This window comes from Tupaia chinensis, unplaced genomic scaffold (genome assembly GCF_000334495.1).
Source record: "Tupaia chinensis unplaced genomic scaffold, TupChi_1.0 Scaffold143584_1, whole genome shotgun sequence".
Lineage (NCBI taxonomy): Eukaryota > Metazoa > Chordata > Mammalia > Scandentia > Tupaiidae > Tupaia > Tupaia belangeri.
Window position 1 is genome coordinate 1,114,302 of NW_006203430.1, and position 10,006 is coordinate 1,124,307.

General features: G+C 39.3%; 1 long non-coding RNA gene across 1 annotated transcript in view; it reads right to left on the reverse strand.

Moving 5' to 3' along the window:
* The window catches only part of LOC102497098 (uncharacterized), a 27,684-nt gene extending 18,514 nt beyond the window's left edge, over nucleotides 1-9,170 (reverse strand). Inside the window, exons 1-2 of the long non-coding RNA XR_003547112.1 lie at nucleotides 9,098-9,170; nucleotides 7,426-7,589 (exon numbers count right to left, since the gene is read on the reverse strand). This is a non-coding gene — a long non-coding RNA (uncharacterized LOC102497098). The remainder of the gene's footprint in view (nucleotides 1-7,425; nucleotides 7,590-9,097) is intronic.
* Between the last annotated feature and the right edge of the window lie 836 nt (nucleotides 9,171-10,006).

Genomic DNA, 10,006 nt, shown 5'->3' on the forward strand with positions numbered 1-10,006 from the left:
AGATTTTGATGAGAGTCCTTTGCTGATGCAGTATCCCTGCCAGCGAGGTTTAAGTACAGCATGCTTCCACTTCATGTATGCCCTTCTGACCTAGCGGCAAGCAGGCGGTCTTTTCTGAGAGAAAGAGAGAATTCTCTGAACTCATTTGCTCCCATCCTGTGAACCTCTTTGTAGGCTTCAGAATACCTGGGTCTGAATAGAGAAGTTTCAGAACACCCTCTCTGACTAGAAAACTCTTCTGTGGTGTGAGGAAAAATGTCTCCATCCCCACTTCGGAGATACCTGGAATCCTGCAGTGTGAGGACTTCTCTCATTTTACTTTCAACTAAAAGCTTCTGCATGAACAATAAAGGCTCGCAGAGCTAAGGATCAATGCGTGGCACTGTGAGGGGCCATGTGGCATGGATTCCCCATGAAACCTGTCATGTGGCAGGTCTGGAATAGCCTGTTTGTTCTGTTACCTATGGTTAATACACATTATATGTGCCACATAAATTCTCAGGTTATGCAAAGATGAATGAAAAGTTCAAATGTCTGACTGATTTGAAACATTCATTCTAGACCTTTTTTTTCTTTTCCTGTCTTCCTAGTATTTTTCCTCCCAAGAATATCTATGACAGGAAGTGTGGAGAGAAAAGAGCCTGGTGGAAAAAGAGTATCCAGTGATAATGACATATCCTCATGGAAAAAATTCTGGGGCAAGCAGAATTTGGGTTTTACTGTTCTGCTAGCATTAGATTACCTATCTTAACAAGATTTAAGCATCTTGTTTTTCTAAATGTTCTGTCATCTGCCCTAAAACAGAGGAAAATATGACATCTAACCTTTTCTTCCTGAGAAAATAATCACTGTCCTCCCTGCTTTGCCAACAACCACCCTTTTCTCCCCCTATTTATTGTTAGAACTAAAATATTTGCTACTTGGGGAAATCACTACCCTAGTTGGGGGATTTGTTTGAGTTTTTCCTTTTGTACTGGCACCCTCGGTGTATACGTGTGTGTGTATGCCTATGCAGGAAGGCTCACGCCAACACACACGTGTGTGTTCATTTAAGGGGAGGATACTACCAGAGATGTAAAAAAGTCATTACAACTCTTTATGGGGAATGAGGTCTTCATTTTCATTTTTAGACCTTTTATAAATGTTTGTTTTTCATTTCGCATTAAAGAATAAACAAGGTACTATTCCATCGTTCTTTCTAGTTCAATTCTTTAGAAGGATTAAATACGTTTAGTACTTGCCTTTGAATAGTTTTCTCTTAAGTTAATAATTTACTCATAACTCTCTGCAGAGCAAATTTAAGATATGATTTTCCAAGTGCTATTTTTAGTTTATCTGTTAAAAACAAGTGGAAAGAAAAATGGAAGAGGGGACAGAGATAAGGGAGAAGAAGAGAGAGAAGCCCAAAGCCTTCCTTGTTTGTTTTTTCTTTATTTTATTTATTTCTTCCATGAGTGAGAGAGACAGAAAGAGAAAGAGAAAAGCAAAGAGACAGGTTCACTGAACAGGGCCTTGGCACGGCAATCCACCTCCAGCTTAGGCCAACTCTGGAACATAGGCACAAATACACCTGAGCAATTTAGAGATGTCTCTGGACTTGAACTGGGAACCTTCCTATGTGGGATTGTCTTGCTTTTTACTGCTATGCCACTGTCTGGCCCCAAGTCCCCATTTAACATGAAGAATTCTGAAGTAAAGAACTGAGGATGACAGAAACAGCTCCAAAACCATCATTTGTTTTCTGTGCTTGCTGGTGACCCTTTGTGGAGCAGTGGTCAAGCGGAACATTTTCTTGCTATCACAGGGAAACAGCACACTCCAGGGTGGATTCTGATTTCTGAGGCTAAAATCTCTGTCTCTATTTCCAGAAGCAGAGACATAGGATCTGATGTCCTCTTGGTTGAAAACTTCTTGAAAGAAAAAGATAATAATAATAAAATTTGTGTCCATAGAAATAAGATATGTATGCAAATAAGTATTTTAAAAAATATATAAAACAGGGAATGGGGCCAGAAGATGGCATAGTGGTTACGTCACTGGACTCCCACATGGCTGACCGTGGTTCGAGTCCTGGACCTGGTGGTTTCAAAATCACCACAGGTGCATGTGCATGCATGCCCAAGATCCTGGGAGGAGACTGGAGGAGAAGGGACTGCAGTGTGGCCAACCCCCTGGGAGGTAATTTCTCACTTTCTGTCTCTCTGGTGAGTGCACGCACCCTATAGCGAAAATCTCTCAAAAAACGAAACAAAAAAAGCCATAGAAATCTAAATATGCTCTGTGAATTGTATCAGTGTCAATTTCCTAGTTGGGTTACTGTACTATAGTTTATTTTTTTAATTAGAAAAATAACAAAAGTAAACAAATCATTTCTTTAAAATAGATATCTAACATTTATATTTTGAAAACAATTTAATTTAAAACACTTAAAAGGCAAAGCGACATTTTTGCTGATTCTTTTATAAGTTACTGGCATGTTATAGTATCTCTGCAAAATGAAAGAAGCAAACAGATATTGTATATTCAGCTTTTAAGTTTGAAGGCTATTTTTGGTGAAGCAAACCCATAGCCTTACTTATAGTGAGAAATATGAAGGCAAGTTTTTCAGCTATTTTGTGAAATTTATGTTGAAGTTACATTTTACTCTGACTAGCAATATCTAGGAAGAACTGAACCTTTTATAACTTTGGTTGGAAAAAAATGATAGATACATTCTCTTTTATGGCTGTAATAAAGGCCTTTGCCAACACAAAGAATGTGAATATGTTTGCTTTCCAGGGATGAGATAAAGAGGATTCTTACAGTTTCCCCCAAGGGGTACAACTTCCATGGGGGAACACCTTCCATTACTCTAGTATGAGACCATAATACTAGTACAAATTGACACTAGTACAATTCCCTGATCTTATTTAGAGTAAATGATTTAAAAACAAAACAAAACAAAACAAAAAACAAATAAAGCTATGTTTTTAAAGTCACTGAACCAACAGTTGATTAACTATCAACATACTTTCCATAAAACTAACTCTATCTCCTGCAAATGTCTAAAGTGTGTTTAACATTTTACAGGTTCAGGGGATTTTTCTTCTCTTCTACCTTCCCTTCCTACCTTTCCCATGTTCTCCTCTTTCTTCTTTTCCTTAAATTACCACAAGCAATTATGACAGTCAGAAAAAACTGCTTTAGATATTTTCTGATATACATTTATGTCATTATAAAGCTGAGAGACAGATTATTCATGGAAAAGATTTCAGAGACCAGACTTCATAGAAAAGGAATAATTAAATCCCTGTGGAAGATATTTTACCACCTAACAGAGTGCCAAAGCCCTTAAGATGTATTACGTTCTTACTTCAACATCAGACATAGGGTCTGATGTCCTCTTGGTTGAAAACTTAATGGAAGAAAAATAGTAATAAAATTTGTCTCCATAGAAATGATCATATATATGCAAATAAGTCTTTTTTAAAAAGGGAATGGGGCCAGCAGGTGGCGGTAGTGGTTGCATCACTGAACTCCCGCATGGCCGACCACGGTTTGACTGCTATGCAGGCTACCTGATGTTGCTTGTAGGTTTTTGTTTTTTTTTTTCAATTATTGCCAGAAGGCATGTACACCTGAGAGAGAGAGGAGAACGCACCTCCCAATGAGGTGTGGTCACACTGCAATCCATTTTCCTTGATTTCACCATCCTGTACAGATTTTGCGTATACACACACACACACATACCTGACATGTTTTTTAAGTCTCCAGAACAGGGATTCGAACTGCTATAGGCCATAGTGATCTGGCTCTCTATGCACAGTGCTTAAACACTATACTAAAGAACTGGCCAGGAATCTGGGGTTTATGCTTTGTTTTGTTTTTAGTAGAGATTTTTGTTATAGGGCATTGCATTTGCTGGAAAGACAGAGAGAGAGACAGAGACCAAAAGCAAGAAATCATCCCCCGGGGGGATGGCCACATATAATCCTTTCTCCTCCTTTCTCCTCTAGAGATTTTGGGCCCATACCACATGCACCCAGCATGAGTTTTAAACCACTGCATCCAGAACTCAAATTGCCACATGGTCAACTACCATGTGGAAGTACAACAACGTTATCATTAGCCATCTGCTGGTCCCAAGGAATTTGTTTCGATGTGCTATTTTTTTAATGTTGGAGAGAGTACTAATGTTGAAAGGAAAGGGAATTCCTTTGTAAATATCTTCCTTAAGAAGATGGCTTTGAGCAGAAGATTGATCTCACTCTTGCCTTTGTAAATTGGACACTAAGAATCAATGCCAGGCCATAGTAGCTGTCCATGTGACAACATGGCCCCTTAATGAGAAAAAACTTGGTAGCTGAAAGGACTGAGTAGCAGTAACATATAAAGTAAGAGAAACCGACAGAATTAGAAAAGTAATAAGATGTCTCATTGAAGTACCGTGGTGAACCTTGAAGGGTTTCAGCAATGGATGAAGAAACACTCTGGTTATGGTTACCATAGATTGCAATGGGCAGAAGAGTCTTCAGGGAGATCCTTTAGAACAAGATTGCAGTGATCCTGGTAAGAGATAGTGGCTGGGCCCAAATTATGCCAGTGGAGATTGAAAAAAATGAAACCAATTTGGAATAAATCTGCTGCTGTGGTAACTGAATAATAGAGAGATATATTGCAAAATGTCTCTGATTTTTAATGTGTATGACCACTTAGGTGTCATTCAATGATATGAAAAAAAATGTATTTTCTAAGAAGATAAAAGAGAAGACTGATTTTTGGTGAAAAAAATAAGAACTCAGCTTTGAACGTGCTGAGTTTGTGATGGCTGTGAGATGCCTATGAGGCAGCCTCACTGAGATGTTAAGTATTCCATTGGAAAATGCTACAATTTGAATGTGTACCCCAAAATTCATGCACTGAAATCTGGTGAGCCATTGTAATGGTTTTGAGAGGGTATCAGGGTAGGGACTCTATGGGTGGATACCTGTATAAGGAGACAGAGTTGCAGGGGCAGACACACATTCTGCTCTTGGTCTGTGTTGCCATTTGGTGCCCTGCACTGACTCAAGTCTATACCAACAAGACCAGATTCAGCCCCTGACCTTAGACCACCAAAACCATGAGCTAAATAAGCCTGTATTCTTTATAAGTGATCCAGACTCATGCATTTGTTTTATTGACAACAAAAAAAACTAGACCATAAGTCAGAAGAGAAGTCTGGGTCAATGATGGAAACTTGGGAGAGAGTTCACTGTGTTGGTTGCAGAACTAGTAAGTCATTACAGAAATGAATGCAAAGTAGTCTGTTAGCCAAGTGGAGCTCACTGGTAGCTCTGCATAGGCAATTTCGGTAGTCCGATAGAAGAGAAGTCAGATTAGAGTGTGCCACAGAGTGAATTTGAGATAAGAAAGCTAAGAAAGCGCCCATTGCCTGGGAAGGGAAAGAAGCAAAGAAATAGCAAATACCAACATGAATGAGTGAAAAAAGACAGTTTCTTTAAAAAGATAAGAGGGCTATGTTTGGTGGTGCAGAGGTAATGCACTGTTCAAGTGACACTGGATTCACATGGAAGATTGATGGTTCAGTTCCCTGGTTGAAGTAGACATACAGAGACCATGCACTCATCATCCCGGCTAGCTGAGTTGGGGGTGTGGGTGTTGGGTGGGGGATGGCATGGGACTTTGTTGAGAGTGCTTGTCTTTCTGTCTGTTTCTTTCTCTTACTCCCATGAATTAATAAACTTGGGACTTGCAGTTGGTGTAATGGCTATGTTGCTGGACTCCCATGTAGTCAACTGCGGTTTGAGTCCCAAACCCGGTGGCTTAAACTCACACTGGGTGTATGTGCATACATGCCCAAGATCCCGAGAGGAGAATAGAGGAGAAGGGATTGTGGCATGGCCACCCCCCCCGGGGGGGGGTTGATTTCTCGCTTTCTGTCTTTCTGTCTCTCTCTGTGTTCTGGTGAATGCACATGCCCTATAGCAAAAACCTCTCCAAAAATAAATAAATAAATAAATAAACTTAAAAAAAGATAAACACTAGATATGTAATTCTTTTTTTCTAAAGAATTATTTTATTTAACTTTATTTATTTATTTATTCATTTTAATTTGACCAGAGAGGGACAGAGACAGAGAGAGAGAGAGGGAAAGTGAGAAAGCAAACTGCCAGGTCTGAGACTCGAACTGCAGTAGGCCACATGGGAGTCCAGCATCCCTAACTACCATGCTACTTGCCAACCCTAGATATGCAATTCTTAACCTTGATTATACATTAGAATCAGATAGGGAAATTTTTAAAATTCTATTACCAAGATCTTTCTCAATTTCAATTAAATCAGAACTTTTACAAGTGGGCCCAGACATCTTTGCTTTTTAATGTACATAGGTAAATCCAGTTTGCAGACAAGTTTGAAAGTCATTGCACTGAATGTGCTTTTATTTATTTATTTATTTTTCCAAATGTGCCTTTTTTTTTTTTTTAAGAGGTTTTAGCTATAGGGCATGTGTGCTTACCAAAAAGACATAGAGACAGAGCGACAGAGACAGAAAGCAAGAAATCAGCCCCCCGGGGGGGATGACCACACCACAATCCCTTCTCCTCCATTCTCCTCTCCGGATCTTGGGCACACACTCACACATGCCTGGCGGGAGTTTAAGCCACCAAGTCTGGGACTTGAACCGTGGTCGACTACATGAGAGTCCAGCAGCATAGCCATTACGCTAACTGCTAGTCCCCGAATATGCTTTTAACTTACTCAGGAGGTGCATTAAATTGCAGATTTGGTTTCAGAGGTCTGGAGTTGGACCCAGGGTTCTGAATTTCTAATATGCTTCTTGACTATGCTGCTCTTACTTCAGGAACCTGCAGTGCACTTGAATAATCAATATAGAAAACGAAATAAAAATACTGAAGGAATTTTGCATACTTTGTATGCAAGGTATGCAAAGTATGCAAGTATGCAAGGACCATAGGATGTGTTTTTGATAAGAAAAGGCATATAAGATATGAAAGATGAATTTTTATTAAGAAAAAAAAATGTGAGCCAGTAGATGGTGTGGTGGTTAAGGTGCTGGATCTCACATAACTGACTGCACAGTACAAGTCTGAGACCTGGGAATAAGTCACAAAAAAAGGTTAAAGACACAGGAAAGAGCCTAACTGAAGAGTGTGAGAAAGGATGTGTTGCCAAAACCTTATAGGGGGACTGGTCTTGAGCAGAAGGAGAGACAGAAGAAGGAGAATATGACTGGTTTCTATATAGAGTGGTCTGAAAAATAAAATGGTCAGCGTTTCCCTTCACAAATCTCTTCTTTTTCTTTTTTGTCTTCTCTGCATCCTCAGATCAATCTCCTTCATAGGGCCATCTCCCCTTTATAGAAAAGTTAAAGGTTGTGTTACCCGAGGGTTGAAGAATCATGGTAGGGCATTCATCTCTTACATGTACGTTTTTCCAGAAGAGGCCAGAGGATCACCTCTTCCCACGGGGACGTAGTGAGACAGCTTATGGTTGGTGATTTTGAGTCTATAAACAACTTCTGGAAAATCTTCGTGTTCCTTCTTTGCAAGGCTAAGGTATTCCAGGTCACTGCGGTGGAACTGAACCTACAGATGAAGATTATATTTGTTGGCCTCTGGAAGGGCAGAGTTAAAAGGCAAGAGTTTTCTGGCTGTTAGTCAGAGGAATACTTGATGTTTATGGAACTACTTACATGTCACTATGTGGAGGGCAAATGATTGTCTTTATTCAGGCCAACCTGGGTGGAAATGCACAATTGAGTAGTGCAGGAAGAGGTGAGAAAGAGTCTTTTTTTTTTTTTTTTTTGAGAGTTTGTTTTGTTTTGTTTTGTTTTTGCTATAGGGCGGGTGCGCTCACCAGACAGAGAGAGACAGAGAGACAGAAAACGAGAAATCACCCCCCCCCAGAGGGTATGCCACACTGCAATCCCTTCTCCATTCTCCTCTCGGGATCTTGCACACGCACACACATGTGCCAGAGTGAGTTTTAAGTCACCCGGTCCGGGACGCGAACCGCGGTTGACTACATGGGAGTCCAGCGACATAGCCATTATGCTAACTGCTGGTCCCAGAAATCTTCAAACAATATTATAAACAAACTACCACCTTTCTCTTAGCTGAAGACTTGATGGAAATCTTCTTTCCTATCTCTGATACTATTTGGAGAAAATGAATAGGCAGTTAGTCTGCATCCAGACTATTGTAATAGTAGTAGCATCATTTGCTAAGCACCTAATTACCACATATCAGCCATTTTGATGTGGCTTACTGCAAGGTATCCTTACAGTAACCATATGTCATAGGTACTACTGTTATTTTCATTTTACAAATGAGTAAACTAAGACTTACAAAGGTTAAGGAATTTGCCTCCAATCACAGTAAGTAGTAGAGCCAGTATTTAAACTAAATAATCTGATTTGGACCTTCTGAGGGGAAATTCTTCATATATCTCTAACATTTTTGCATGTCCATATTTTGCTAGCACAGTACTAACTGTCTTTGTTCTAAATTGTATTTTCAAGGATGTCTATTTAGCAAACAATCTTGGGTAACATACACAGTGACTTCCTTGGAGCAAAGGGCAGTATGCTTAGTGCCCAGTATAGAAGATTCCCGTACCTTACATTCACATTCTCTTTATTGTGTCACAACCTGCTGTGTCTGAATGTATCATTTGGCCCTCTTGTGTGTTAGTCAGTTTTGTGCTGTTATTCCTGAATACCAAAGGCTGTATAACTTATAAACAATAGAAGTATATTTGGCTCAGAGTTCTGGAGACTGAGGAGTCCAGGAGTATGGTGAGTGCCTTCTTACTGAATCATCTCATGGTGAGAGGTGAAAGAGCAAGACAGCATGGGAGAGAATGAGAGCAATAGGGGGTTGAACCAGCTTTTGTACAACCCATTCTTTAGATAATGACATTAATCCATCCATGAGGGCAGAACTCTCATGACCTAATCATCTTTTAACACTACTGCAGATTTTAGCTCCAAAGCTTCTTACGGGAGAGACTGAAGGGTTTATTTTTTGTCTGTTTTTGCAAAGGAAACACAGTACAACTCCTTACTCTGCTCAAACCTACTTTCTTCACTCACAGTGTTGATCCTGAGGTCCTGAGGGTCCTCCCAATAAATTTTCAGCACACAACTTCAGCACACAAGTCTTAGAGAATGTTTCCTGGGGAACCAACAGAAGACAGATCTCTTACAAATCATGGTATGAAATAAAAGGTCATATAGAAAATGTGCTCCCAAAGCTTTTTTTTGTGCTTTAAGTCACATTTTCTTGGAATCAGTAGGTTTAAGTAAGCCATTCAAAATATTGCCAATATGTAAACTTGACAAAATAAGAGTTAATTCAAATTTTGACAATTACGATAAAGAAATTATATAGTTAAACAATAAAGTTTGGATAATTTTGTAGTATGTTTACTGAATTGTGTTTTCTGACACATTATTAGACTTATTAAAGTAAAAGGCAATAGAAAAATCATTAGCTTATCATAAAATGCCCTGATGGAAATTTTAGTATAATCGAGTTTCTGTTTTCCCTTGAGATACGAATACTGTAATGTTTCATAGATTATGTAAATGCAACAGTGGGAAGCAAGTCACACCATTTAATGTGTCCAGGAAAAATATATTAACCTTCTTTTCTATAGATGGAGGCAAAAGACCATAAGTCTTTTGGGGTGGAAGCGTTGGGACTTCGTGCAATCTCTTGGCAATACATTTGAAGGGGCAGGTGGAAATAAACACATTGAAACAGGTATCTCACTTTTGAATTGAGAATAAACCAATGAGAGCAAGGAAGTAACAGGGGGCCGGTGAGTAAATACCAGGATGATGTTGCATCACTAATATGAAGGAATTTGACCTTTTGTCAAGTGTGTCATCAGCTTTATTCTCTCTACTCCGAGTTGTATAAACACCACATCTAGAACTAGATCACTACTTTCTTGAGGGTTAAAAGATTAACATGGCTGCTGATTTCATTTATTTGTT